This window comes from Pteronotus mesoamericanus, unplaced genomic scaffold (genome assembly GCF_021234165.1).
Source record: "Pteronotus mesoamericanus isolate MK-2021 breed Mesoamerican mustached bat unplaced genomic scaffold, CSHL_Meso_final contig_78, whole genome shotgun sequence".
Lineage (NCBI taxonomy): Eukaryota > Metazoa > Chordata > Mammalia > Chiroptera > Mormoopidae > Pteronotus > Pteronotus mesoamericanus.
In genome coordinates, this window is record NW_026555258.1 from 17,701,292 (window position 1) to 17,716,005 (window position 14,714).

At 50.5% G+C, this 14,714-nt stretch overlaps 1 pseudogene; it reads left to right on the forward strand.

Annotated features, from left to right (window-relative positions):
* The first annotated feature begins 399 nt into the window (after nucleotides 1-399).
* On the forward strand, nucleotides 400-3,912 carry LOC129079494 (golgin subfamily A member 2-like; annotated as a pseudogene).
* The last annotated feature ends 10,802 nt before the right edge of the window (nucleotides 3,913-14,714 follow it).

The window sequence follows — 14,714 nt, forward strand, 5'->3', positions numbered from 1 at the left end:
CCCCCTTACTTGTCTTTCCCCTTCTGCCCCCAGACCACAACTAGATTCTGGAACCCCCCCTCATGCACACACCCCCTTTATCTTGGGGTCCCCTTCCTCACTCTATGCATCCTCTCTCATGATCCAGCTTCTCGCAACAATGTACCCATTTTGGGGAGTCCCTAGGTTAGAATCCCTCCGACTGGGGAGAACAGCAAACAGGGCAAGAATCTATCACCACTTCAAGAGAGAGAGAGAGACCCCAGGAGACCCTCAGCAGGAGGGGATCAAAGAAGAGAGGCAGGATTGGGGACCTCCCACCTCAGAGGTTAGCAGAGAACCCTGGGAACAAGGCACCCAGGGCCTGTCACGTGCTCCACTAAAGGGCACATTCAAAACCCAAGGAGTTCTCTCCTTCCTGAGATGTCAGAAGAAGTCCGACAGAGAAAATTGACCAAGGCCAGGAAAAAGTTGAGAGAATTTCCGCAGTAGAACATCATTAGTGTTCTGGTAGGAGCTAAGAAAAAGAAAAGATTAAAAATGGCCGGAGCCCTGGGACAGCCATTTCTGACAGTTGTCACTCGCCTGAGGAGGTGCCCAAAGACCATACTGTTCCCACAGCACTGCCTTCTGATGACACCATATTACCTGGCAGTGTCCTTCCCCCTCAGTGCTACTTCATCAGCACAGAACTGTGGTCCTAAAAATGGTCCTTTTGTCTTGTCTGAAAGCACATTCTCATCTACCGAGAGCCTGCGTCAGCTTTCCCAGCAGCTCATCGGTCTCGTATGCAAGCCTGCATCCTGCGTTCATGTGCAAGGACTAGCATCTTCTGCTAATATAAAGCCTCGGGAGAAACAACAGAACCAGGAAGTTGTAGATCAATGAGAAAAAGAGAAGCAGGAATATAAGCAAAAGCTTGAGAAGGAACAAGAGGTTCTGAGAGAGCAATTACAGATTTACATCCAGACCACAGGGATTCTAGTGTCTGGGAAGACAGACTTCCAGAAAGCCCTGGCCTATCCTCAACAAGCAGCCAGGCCAAAAACGGGAGAGGCAGAGGATCTTGCTGGTCTCCCGAGGTCTTCCCAGCAGCGTGTCGGAGGTCTGGGGTGGATGCCGCGTGCCGTCTCCACGCAGCAGAAACTGGTGGACAGGTGCAACAAAGAACTAACCAAAACTTGTCATGCCCTAAAGCTGGAGTTCTACAAGCACAACAAAACAAATGACGACCCAAAGCAGAAGAACTCGGAACTGCAGGAGAAGCTTCAGGTCTCTGTGACTGACAAGGAGGACATGCAGCTCAGGAAGGAAGAAGAGCTAACAAAAAATCTGCAGATGTCGGAGCTCCTGATGCAACAGTTTCCTAGTCAGTCTGAAACCCCTGTGAGCAAGAAGCCGTGACAGCAAGCCCTGGAAGAGCGGGCACAGCTGGGAACACGTATGGAGCAGCAGAAGGATTTGCTGAAGCAGCTGCAGGTGGAGAGAGACAAGTATACAGAGAATCTGAAAGAAGAGAAGGCCAATGGGTGACAGAGGATGTAGCCAATGTCGGAGCAGGTGTGCAAGCTGAGGGAGGAGGAGCAGAGCAGGAGTCAGGTGCAGACACGACAAGAAGCTTGGCCTACCTGAGGAAGCAAGTAGCTAGCTCTCCCCCGACCCCAGACACCCCCAGCAGGGCCCTTGGACGTGGAACAGAGGCTACAAGCAGAAGCTGAACAGCTGCAACAGGACCTGGAGATCCTGGCAGGGGAGCTGCAGGCCCAGGTTCAGCGCAATGGAGGTTCGGGTCGCCTGATTCAGCAGCAGGGCTGCCGACTGCTGGCCCTGGAGCGGGAGGCCGAGCACTGGGGGAGCAGGCGGAGATGCAGCCGGCAGATTCTGGAGGACATGCCAGTGACTGCACCACCATCAGCTGTGTTCCCTCCCAGAAGCGCAAGCTCTGGGAGCAACTGGCTGAGCTGCAGGACGGCTCCATCAGGTGGACCAACAAGAATATGGAGACCACCAGCGCATGCCAGACGGAGCAGTATGTCCAGAAGGAGCTGGCCAAGAAGCTGGACCAGCTGCAGGAGGTGCTGGAGAGCTGAGGGAGATGGTGGAGCTGAAGAGCCAAGAGGTTCAGAGTCTGCAGCAGCAGCCGGACCTGCACCTGAGCTACTGGCAGCAGCACATGGTCGCCTGGCAGCTGCTGGCCTCGGACGAAGAGATGCTGCAGAACCAGGTCCTGCTGCATGTCCGGCTCATGGAGAAGCTTCAGGGAGAAGAACTTCAGGGCAAAGCGGGAGCCAAGATGGCCCGCTGGGAGTTTCAGGAGACGCAGGGGCTCCTGGAAACCATCAATCAACAAAACCAGCACCTACAGGCTCAGCTGAGCCTCATAGCGCTGTTTGAGGAAGGAGATGGACTGGATGGAGGAATGAAGAAGGATGAAGAGGCTCCCCAGCCAAAGCTGAGCATGCTCGAGGACTTAGATAGCCAAAAGGCCATGGTGGCATTTTTAACGTGGCCTTAGCCTGCGCTGAGGAGGAACGTGCATGCTGCCTGGGCAGTAGTAGAAGCAAAGGCAATGTTGTGAGCACCCGGCTCGCCCGGCAGCCACATCCCAGAACGAGCTGGACGAGGAGACCCACCGGCCCCGCAGGTGGCCACGGACAAGCCGCAGAGCCGCCTCCCTCACAGGGGTCATGGAGACAAGCTGGATCTGAAGGAGCCGGTCGAGGAGCTGGAGCATCGCCGCATTCTGCTCTCTGGAGAGGCAGACACCACTGGAGAAGGACACAGTGTCACCTTCACCAGACTCAGGGCAATACTGAAGCGGCGCCACCCCACCAGGAGACGGGGAGTGAAGATGGGAGCCGTGTGGCTAAGGACCAGGAAGGGGGGAAGGTGAAGCTCCTGGAGCTGCTGGCTCTCCTGGGCTGGTGGCGAGCCTGTATGGCGAGTTCCTGGGGGCTGCCCAGAGCCCTGCTGGGGGGCCCACCACAGCGCCCCACCCCCAGCCCCCAGGTAACTGAGTCTGCCCAGAGCCGGGCGACCTTGGCGAGGTGAGCCCCGCTGGCCGTGGGGAGCCGCCCGCTGCCCTTGAGAGCCCCCCCGCGCACAGCGGGCCCTGCAGCTACCCCCGGGGGCAGGGGGTGTCCAGGCTGGTCACGGTGGTCAGATAACCTGACACCACCCTGTCCCTGCTACTCTGTCCTAGTATCATTCTAATACCAGAATAAGCTTATTTACTGATAAGATAGGACGCAGGAAGGAGGTGGGGACAGGGTTGTTTTGACTCCTATTTGCCTTGTTTTATTTTAGAAGAAATGGATTTAGCCATTAAAAACAAGAACAGCAAACAAGAAATAAAAACAAATAACCCTGGAGATACCAAAAGCGTCCAGAAGATTTATGGCGCAGAGCCAATGGCGTGTTCGCTTCTGGGCAGAGCCCAGAGGCCGCCAGAAATCAGAAGTATTTCTAGGACAAGGCGGATATTAAATCTGAAGAACAAGTCAGTCATCAACCGGTAACTACATATAAAATGTGAGGTCAGCGGAGCTAATGCAATGAGAAAAGCCCACCCAGGGACATCCTCACAGCCCAAGTGGCAACTGAATGGACACAGAACTGTGAAGACAAGGCTCCCTCCTTCCCTAAACAGGAGGAGGGCACGAATTCCACATTCTGCTGACACAAGCAGGCTTGAGACTGCTCCGCCCCAACCAGCAGCAGGTAAATCAAGACAGGGTCCGGAATGCCAGGAACTCTGCCGTTCCAGGATCAGCACCTGTGCTTCAGGCAGGCACCTCCCACTCCCAGGATTCCCCTGCCTCTTCTGGAAGAAGAGTCTCCGAGCTCCAGACCCAGAACCAGCAGAGACTCATGGGGGCACAAAGGCCCGGTTTGCCAAAGGCTCTAGCCCAGGGGAAAAAGAAAACAGGATGAGCCATTTGTCTCAGGGTTTTCATCCACTGAGAAAAGGAAAGGACAAAAACCAAGGCATGTGTCAGGCTGTGTGCAGAGCCCCAGCCGCCTAGAAACCAGAGCTGCCTCTGTGGTCAATGGACCAAGGAGGTCCCCGGCCGCCCCAGCTTCAGCTTTGGAGGATGCTGTTCATCACCATCCTGAAGTTGTCCTTTACCTCGTCCACTCAGTGGGCACATCTCCAGAAGAAATACGTTTGCATATATGTAACAAACTCTGTTGACCCTCTCCCGGGCAGGCCTCTAAAGAGGAGTGTCCCTGTTCATCGTTAGCAGGGAATCATAACAACATTTGTTTCTTGTAGCAGCCATGTGCGGTGGGCTGCCTGGGCTCACTCTGGAGGCGGGCATTCAGGGGGTGCCGGGAGTCGGGACTCAGGCCCTGGAAGGGGCCCCTTCCGTCTTCCTGACGTCTTCCGTAGCTAACCTTTTCTAGGCCTTTTCATTGTACCTGCTCAGAGGTCCCATTCCTTAAAATGATCATTTTTCTCAATGCATTTATAAAAGAACAGTAGGAAATGCTATAAAACATTCAGAAACTTCTCTTCATGAGCAGTGTAACTCCACCCAAAGACACAGATAAACCAGACATCATGCTGCTCCCTCCCCACCTTGAACTCCGCACAGCTGCATGAGGAGGCATGTAACAAGATGACAAGGGAGGACACAACTGGACATCCCCCACCCAGCTGGGTGGGTGACAGTCAAGTAGCTTATTTCACACAATCTGGAGGTAGGAATTCTGGGCATTCTCAGCGGCAGGAGAAACAGAATCCACTGGTGAGGAACAGTGGCCAGCTGCTCCCTAGAGCGCCCCCCCAACCCTGCTGGAGGCAGCGTCCACCTCCAACAAGTCCCCTTCTCCGCCCTCGGGACTCCTCGCAGAAGAGACCAGAAACACCGGCCCCGTGGTGCCAGGTAGGGAGGACACAGGTAGGCATCTTGTGAAGCTTCTCCCCACCTGGCCCACAGACACGTGTCTCTTACCCAGTGGCCTGTTTGAGGTTCCAAGATAATCTTCCTCACCCAGCCCCAGAAAGGGCGCAGACATCCTGTGTGAGGGGCACAGGGTGGGACTACGTATGGAGTGACAACAGGGTGAACTCCACACCCTGGGGTGGGGTGGGGGAGGGTGAGGCAGGGCCCTTCACTCTTCCTCCTCTCCCTGACCAGAGGGCAGTGACAAGGGACAGCTGAAGAGGGCTTATTATTAGCAAAACAACACGGAGGGGCACCTGGCATTTACAGCTTTAAATGAGAAATCTCAGTAGAACTACAAGAAATGCAGATTACTTTCCAGCCACTGCAGTGGGGACTTACTTCAAAGCAAGGGATACAACATTAAGCTTCTGCACAGGGCACATCTCCTGCCACCATCACCCCCAAAAAGGGGGTCGAGAACAGGAACAATGCCCAGTGCCACATGGACACAGCGCTGGGCGAGCACTGAGTGGGGCGGTGAGTCCTGGGCTGACCGGTACAGGTCCTAGAATCAGGCCAGGTGATTTGCAAGTATCCGCCATGTTTGTGGCTTAACGCCAAGTTTGACAATGAGGTCTCCCCACTGAGTGTGTACCTTGAGGCAGCGGAGCCCCTACCATGCAGACTTTTCCGCCTGGCTGGCCCCATGGTGTTAGCGCAGGTCCAAGTGTCAGCCAGCCATCACGGGTGACAGTGTTCCCCTTGCAACCACACAGAGCACCTCCGGGAAATGAGGCAGAGAGTGAGGAAGAGGTTTTGGGTGCCCAAGTTACCTGCTCATGAATGACAAGGACACTGTGGAGCGCAGGGTTGCATCCTGGCCAAGTGTGTATGTGTCCTGCCTTTGTGCACAGAGGTGGCGCCGGAGGGAGGTTTCTGGGCTGGAATGCCCTGTTTGGTAAGTGCCCTGTGCCCTCCTCACACTTGTTTTCACATGATGCAGGATCTTGTCCTCGGTGCATACAGGCGGCCTTCAGGGTGGAAAAGTCCTCTGCGGTCTTCCTGTGCTGATCTGTATGGGACCTAGAGACAGGATAGGACACAGGTATTACCTGTTGTATCTTCAGTTTAACTTGGACCTTGACAATGAGATCTCCCCAATGAGTGGATACCTTGAGAAGGGATGCCTGTCATGGGGACTCTTCACGTCGGCCGGCTTGATGGTATTATCGCAGGTCAAAAGGCTCCCAGCTATTAGTGGTCCATGTTTCATCATGATTTTCTAAAACAGAAGAGTTTTAAAATATACAACCTGATATTTTAATAAGTGATGCTTTGCAGAAAACAATAAATTCAGAGAAACAAAAATATCAGATGAAACGCGAGTAATTTTTGATGTCATGTTTTGTGCCAAACCTGATTTACTTCTTAGAGGGTTAAAGCTCACGTAAATAAAACCGCACAGAATAAACATTTTTTAAAAAGATTTTGTTTATTTATTTTTAGAGAGAGGAGAAGGGAGGGAACAAAGAAAGGGAGAGAAACACCCATTAGCTGCCTACCGGGAATTGAACCAGCAGCCTTTCTGGTTGAGGGGTGACGCCCAACCCACTGCGCTATACCTGCCAGGGACAGAATATACTTTTTGTATCTGGTTCATGCATTTGGCATGATGTTTTGGAGGTCCATTCATGTTATGGCATGTGCCTATAATTTGTTTCTTTATATTCCTAAGAAGTTTTCTCTTATATAAATATACCACAATATGTATATGCACATCTGAATTATAACCACTTTGGAGATATTATGAATAAAGCTGTTACAAATATTCATATACAGAAAAGTAGACATTGTTTTCATTTCTTTGGTAAATAAATAGTAGTACAATTTCTAGAGGAAATTCAGAAATTTCCAACAGAGCAGTTATTTTATTTACCAACTTATCCTAAGTAATTAGATAAGATCCTGGCCCAAGTAGAGCTGCAATAAATGTTTGTTCAATAAATAAATGAAACAAATTTTTTTTGCCAAGCCATTAACTGAACTTTTATTAGGTACCAAATACTGGCCTAAGTATAATATCTCATTTTTTATTTTTATGTTTTTAAAGATTTTTTTATATATATAAATTTTTTAGAGAGGGGAAGAGAGGGAGAAAGAGAGGGAGAGAAACATCAGTGTGTGGTTGCATTTCACACGACCGCTTCTGGGGACCTGGCCTGCAACCCAGGCATGTGTCGAACACTGGGAATTGAACCGGACACCCTCTGGTTCGCAGGGCGACACTCAATCCACTGAGGCAAGGGCAATATCTTCTTTTTTAAAATAATTCTAACAATTCTAAACATTAAATAAAATTATCCTTATTTTATTTCTGCTGCCTCTTGTATGCACCCTGACAGGGGACCAAACCCACAACCCAGGCATGGTGCTCTGGGAATTGAACTGGTAACCCTCCATTTTGCAGAATGATGCCCAAGCAATTGAGCCACAGTTATCAGGGCCCAATTGTGCATTTTTAGTTGAGAAACAAATATGTACAATTAAGCCCCAAATATGATTTGTTCATTCCTTTAAATTCTTAATTTGGTAGCTAGACTTTCAGAGTGAACATAGGGAATAGATTGCTCTAAGACAAGATTTTTTCTTTCGCTGTACAAATACAAGGCTTAAATAATCTAATCCTAAAGAATATTTTTCATCCTTTAACATCCTTAATCCTAAAGGATAGTTTCATCTTTTTGTGACCTTAGATGTTGTTCAAGAAAAGGACTAGTAAGTGTAGAATAGAAGGTTAAGCGATATAGAAAACGGTGAATTCTCCCTCATTTCTGGGCCCAGTGTAGAAAATGAAGCTCATAATTAGCCAGGTGTTGGAATACTCTGAACATCTAACTTTAATCTAAACCTTGACAAATATCATTAATTTTGTGTTCTTAAAAGAGAACATAAACCATGTTTTGTTTTTGTAATTAGAAGCATCCCTGTTTCTGAAAATGTTTTTGGTACACTAGGCCATAGTGTTTATAAAGCAGTTTAGGAAGACCTGGCTGGTATGGCTCAGTTGGTTGGGCATTGCCCTGAAAACCAAAGGGTCACTGGTTCGATTCTCAGTCAGGTCTCATGAATGGGTATTGGGTTCTGTCCTGGCTGGGGCACGCACAAGTGGCAACAGATCCATGTTTTTTTTCTCACATTGATGTCTCTTGCCCTCTCTCCTTCCCTTCCCCTCTCTTTAGAATCAATAAAAAAATAAATAAAGCAGTTTAGAAAGAAGACAATCCACTAAAAGTAGGAAAAAAGAAGACCACCAGACATTCTGCAGAATTGCAGACACCAAAACAGCATTCCTAGTACTTCTATTTAGTGAGGAATAGTAAAGACTCTGAGAAAAACAATCCTATAAATGAGAAAAAAATGAATGTGACATTTGCTTAACCAGGAGTGGCTTAAAATGGGCAAGATTAAAGTTTAAAGAAGATTTTGTTTAATGTCACTGTAATGAAGTAAAGGAAAAGATAAAGGATAAGCTTTAATCTGTGACTATTAAGGATATAGTTCTGCTCATATTATTTTGCTATATGGTAAAAGTAAAATTTAACTAAATTTTTTTTAAAAAGGAACAATCATAAAGACTTCAAAGTCAGAATGTTTTAAAAATTTGTTGTACATGTAAGACATTATAAAATCTATACATCTAATCACATAGTAAATGATGCAAAGGGCTTATCCATGTAATAAAATTCAAAACGAATATGTAATGCTACTAGCAAGTCATGTTATATCTGAAATACCAACATGAATTAAGAAGCAGAATACTTTCTTTACTTTTTGATTTATGACAGATATAGCCCATCATAAACTCATGACTCAGGCATGTTTGCAATAAAATGACCGAAGAAAGTGTTATTGAAACTTTAACAAAACAAACACTTACTGAAACAAAATAATATTTGGATATGATCTGGCTTATGCAATTATTATAAAGTGGAAAAAGGTGATATTGACATAAAAATGCCAGTGGCTAGCTATATAAGGAAAAATGGGGGCAAGTGGACACAGGTTGCAAAATCCATTATTTCCACCGAAAAAGCAATCATGTCGTATGTTTTTCCTGGGCAGTGACCCCAACGCATTCAGCTGGAAGTTTCCAATATTTGTATATTTTCCCCTGATCGTACATACTTTTTCTCGTCCTCTGAATTTGTTGGTATTTCTCCCCAGAACAATCCTATATATGAAAAATTAGTACTGAATGTGATGGTTTTGCGTTTCCATTCGCCTCAATGAATTGTAAAAATAAGTCTCGCTAACACGTTCTCTTGGAAAGTCAAGAATAAAACGATGGAAAAAGTCCTAGTGCTAATTGCATCACTGCCTCTACATTCATTAGTTACTGTTCCGAAGGGAAACATTCTCCTATTCCACCCATTTACAAAGGTCAATGTGGACTCCTGACTGCTATTTCATTTAATGTATTTTCATCTGTTACCATCATTATCTTGATGCTCAAGCTTGCCCGGTGAGCGGTCCTTTGAAAGACATGAGCATCGTTTGGCCACGTCCCCTCATGTTGCGAGCACTCCCTTACTGCTACAGCAGACGCCCCCGATTCTTGGCGCACATTCCCTGGCACCGCCCACACGTGTCACTTCTCCGTGGAGATCGGGTTCCCCTTGGTGGAAACTGATGTTTGAAATCGCCATCTGCAGATCTAAGTTGGGCTGGACAGTCAGGGCCGAGAGACGCAGCTATTTACTCACTATTTCCGCAGACCCCAGGATGGTCGAGAAGCCTGGGCTGCGCCCCGCCGCGCGCAACCGGTCCAGCGGCAAGCCCGGCTCTGCTTCTCACCCTGGAAGCGGCACCGCGTCCCCCGAACCCAGGCCGCGGGCGTTTCCCGCACCCCCCGAGGCGCCAGTTGGCGCCGGCGCGCGTCTGGCACGCTCTGTTGGCCTTTGGGGGGCGGCGAACGGAGCTCTGAGCCTACGGTTTAGCGGCTGCCGCGCGCCCCTCGCCGAATCCCAGAAATTCTGAAGGCCCATCAACTCCTTGTATTTTTTTTTCTTTTAATAGCTAAATCCATTTACTCCGAAATAAAACAAGTAGGAGTCGAATTAACCGTGTCCCTGCCTCCTTCCTGTGTCCTATATTATCAATAAATAAGCTTATTCTGGCATTAGAATGATAATAGGTCAGGGTGGCAGCGACGGGGTGGGGGCAGCCCCGGCCCCACTTCTCCAGGGTGGTGTCAGGTATCTGACCACCGCGACCAGCCTGGACCCCCCCCCCCGGGGCCCTGCATCTCACCCGGCAGCTGCAGGGCCCGCTGTGCGCGGGGGCTCTCAAGGGCAGCGGGCGGCTCCACACGGCCAGCGGGGCTCACCTCGCCAAGGTCGCCCGGCTCTGGACACTGCCTGGGGGCTGGGGGTAGGGCACTGTGGTGGGTCCCCCAGCAGGGCTCTGGGCAGCCCCCAGGAACTCGCCATACAGGCTCGCCACCAGCCCATGAGAGCCAGCAGCTCCAGGAGCTTCACCTTCCCCCCTTCCTGGTCCTTAGCCACACGGCTCCCATCTTCACTCCCCGTCTCCTGGTGGGGTGGCGCCGCTTCAGTATTGCCCTGAGTCTGGTGAAGGTGACACTGTGTCCTTCTCCAGTGGTGTCTGCCTCTCCAGAGAGCAGAATGCGGCGATGCTCCAGCTCCTCGACCGGCTCCTTCAGATCCAGCTTGTCTCCATGACCCCTGTGAGGGAGGCGGCTCTGCGGCTTGTCCGTGGCCACCTGCGGGGCTGGTGGGTCTCCTCGTCCAGCTCGTGCTGGGATGTGGCTGCCAGGCGAGCCTGGTGCTGCTGAGTTGAACTGTGAGAAAATAAATTTCTGTTGTTTAAGACATCCAGTTTTTTAGTACTTTCTAATGGTAGTTCTAGCAGACTACTACAGAAAATGACGGGATGTAATAGATACTTGAGTGTTGAAATTAAAATCACGTTTTTGATTCATGGTCCTTTCGCGTCTACGGGTGCCCCAATAAATTTCTTTAGTATTTTAAACTTTTACCACTTGATTAAGTAAATGTCCTTGCAATTGTTCAGGTACCTCTTGAATCTTCTATTTATTTATTTCCCTGATTCAATTATTCTTGCTTTTCCCCCCGATGTTTTTCATTGGATCAAGTTTATAGATTTAATTTACACACAATGCACCCAGAGTTAATGCACAGTCGATAAAATGCACACACAGGTATACACACCCATGTAATCACTACTTTAATCAGAATACAGGGCATTCCTACTATGTCATTTGGCAATATCTTCACCCTACTGTCAAACACAACCCATGGCTCTTCTTTTAAAGGATTTCATGTTTAGACCTATACTGATACGTAGATCTTATTTTCTCAATTTTCTGTGCCGACTTCCATTTCCAAAGATTTCTACTTCCATTGCACACCAGTCCTTCTGGTATCTTATCTCATTAACTTACCTTTAATAGCAGAATGACTTGGTAGCGCTACTGTTTTTTTGTTGTTGTTGTTGTTTTTTAAAAGATTTTGTTATTTATTTTTAGAGAGAGGGGGAGGGAGGGGGGAGAGAGACACTGATGTTTCAGTCAGTTGCCTCTCTCACGTTCCCAAATGCTCTCAACCCCCAACCACTGGGGACGTGGCCAGCCACCCAGACATGGGCCCTGACCAGGAATCCAACCACAACCTTCGGTTCAAGGGACAACACCCAACCCATACCAGGCAAGGCAGTAAGCTACTGTTTTAGGACCATCATTGTGTTTAGCTGTGCCCATATATTCTTTTAATTCTTCACCTTTTCAACCTTGTAATTAGAGGTGTTCTTGTGCTACTAAAGAGAAAATACAAGCCGAGGGCTGCCTGACTCCTCAGGGGGCCCCTTGGTCCCTCTTTCAGGCAATATGAAGGTATTATATCCAAGGAAACCTGTCCTTCGAAGAGAAGTGAGAGGATTGACCTCCCTATGGAAAATGGAGGAGGAAGAAATTAGCCCAGACCTAGAAGGGCTCTCAGAGGATATGAGGTAGGTTTCTAAATTCTTTTCCAAGACCAATTATGATAGATGATTGTACAGGTTCGGGAAACAAAAGAGATTAAAGATGAGATTAACAGGAGTCCCCAGAGGATTTGACCTTCTTCATTCAGCATTTGTGGTGAGAAAAACCCACGGTGAAGGTCGGAATCCTTGTAGTTAGTGCTCTGCCAGGTGCGCCTCCTCTGGCTCTGGACTTAAAGTGTTTGTGGCACCATGCCAGGAACCTCGGCATGTAAACAGACACAAGGCAAAGGCTACTTCATGCAGAGAGACACTTGAAAACTGCAGTGCCTGTAAAAATACCGGCCCCTGGGGGGTGTGGCCATTAATGACATTGGGTGTCAGTGGAGCTGGGAATAATTAACTCATCCCACATTCCGGAGGTAGCACGAGGACACTCCTCCTGACAACCTACAGGGGTCACCAGGCAGAGCCAGGTGGCCAAGGGCTCCGGGCACAGATGCTGGGGAAGCCCCAATGGTGCCCCTTGCAGACAGCAGAAAGGAGATGTGGACCATGGAGAGAAGGTGAAGGGATCAGCACCCTCAGCACAAGGGAGGAAAAACAGCCAGATTCAACCGGATCTGAAGTTATGGGAATAGGTACAGCTTTTGGGGCTGGGCATTTGGAGAGGCAGAGATGTGGAGACCGGGCCTGGGTGGCAAACCAACCACCCAATGGAAGACAGACAGTGACCCTGGCGAGATGTGCCTAAAGCCCTAAAGGACTTGCCACTGATTCCCTAGGCAACCAGTGCCTGGCCTCCAGAGCCACGAGTGATGCTAAGCTGAAGGGGTGGAGGTGGGTGGGGGGGATGGGGAGAGGGTGGAGGTAACTGTGGAAATGAGTCCTGATTGGCACTTAGGTCATTTTGCAGAGGGAGGTGAAAGGGCAATATTCTGAAGGTGTCCCAAACACCCCCTTCTTTCTGATGGAGAGATACTGGAGGGAGGCAATCCACCTGTACTCTGGACAAAGCCCCCTGGGGATAATGGGCAACACTCAGGCAGGCAGCCCCGGGGCACGAGGACGGTTGTCTCTGCTTGTTGCCAGTCAGGTGAAAATGCTCCAAAGTTAGCAGCTAAAGAGTCAGAGGGACCAAGAGAGTGGCTTCCCCAATAAATGCCTAATCCCATCAAGCCACTTCCTGTGTCTTGGGTATAGTCTCCCCTCCACCCCCGCAATAATGGTATGACCCTGCAAGGCCCCCTCCCCCCCTCATCAAAAGCCAGGCATGTCTGTCTGCCTGGTCATTGCCTGGTTCACTCCTCAGGCCTCCAGACGCATAGCCTAGGTCAGGTGGGAGACAGGGACGAAATGGAAAGGGCGATGAGTGGCAGGAGGCCTGGCCAGGAGCACCCAGGAAGACCAGGTCGCTCCCATAGGGAATATGAGAGGATTTATTCCAAGGGAAACCCATCCACTAGAGAAAAAGAAGACTGGCATCACCATGAGAGGCGGAGAAGCATCACGGAGACCCAAGAAAGCTCCCACAGCAAAGGAGGTAGGATTCTAAATTCTCTCTCTGTCTCTCTGTCTCTGTCTCTGTCTCTCTCTCTGTCTCTCTCTCTCTCTCTCTCAGTGTGTGTGAAGATTATGGGGGTGCGTAAAGCAGCAAGGCCCCGAAGGGACTGAAAACAGTCAGGGAGATCCAGATGCCTTTGGTTATGGGCTCCACCAGCTGAGCCGCCTTTGGGATCTGGACTTGAGGGAGGACTCCCGGGGGCAGGCATGCCAGGCATGCCAGGCAGCTGAGGCACATCGGGAGGGAGGGGAAAGGCTGGACGCTGGGCAGCTGCCCACGGAGCGCGGAGGCAGTGGGCACCCAGGAGAAGTCAGCCGTTGGGGGCGGAGCTTTTCCACTAATCCACTCTCCTCCGCGTTCCCAGAGGTAAGTTAGGGACCGCTCCTTCATTACTGTCCTCCTCTCCGCCCAAAGCGACCACCAGGCAGAGCCAAATGGCTAAGAGCTCCAGGCACAATCGGTGGAGAAGCCCTGATGATCCCCTTCACAGTCGCCACAAAGAAAACCGACATCCAGAAGAGAAGGTGAGGGGACGACTGTCTGCCGCCCAAGGGAGAAGAAAGGACAGGCCTGACCTCACCAGAGCAGGACATCAGGGCAGACCAGGTAGCTTTCTGGGCTGTGCCTTTGCAGAGATGGGGGTGTGGACACATGCCCTGCGTGGCAAACCAACACCCAAGGGAGGGAGGGGACAGACACTGACCCTGGTGAGCGCTCCTGGGGTACAGGACTTGGCAGTGGTTCCCATCAGAATGTGGAAGGGGCCACCAGTCAGGCTTGGGGGACTCGGCACTGGGCACTGGGACAGGGCCCTTGTGACTTTGGCCAGGCCGCTCACACTCACCGGAACACCTTCTGTTTTGTTTCCCACGCAGGTTTTGCCCACTCTCCCCCGCAACTCAACGACAGGAGGGCCCGACCCCGACGTCCAGCAAAGACTACCGGTCCCGGATGCTGCCAGGACAGCCCAGCGTGCAGGCCCGCCTCCCCAAAGCGCCGCCGCCGCCACCTGTCTCCAGAAGCCCCCGAGCCCCTGGAAGTCCTGATGTCCAGGCTCTTCAGCCAGCTCGGTGCGCTGGGGGTGGGCCTGGATGAGCTGAGGGCTCCAGGGGGCGCCTTCCTACGGGTCCCCGCCAGTGGCACGCAGATCGATGCCTCGCAGCGCGCCTGGCTCAGCTGGCAGCTGGCGCACACCGGGGCGAACCTGCGCTGGGCGCTCCTCGAGCTCGACACCCTGCTCGCTTCGCAGCCCCGGATCA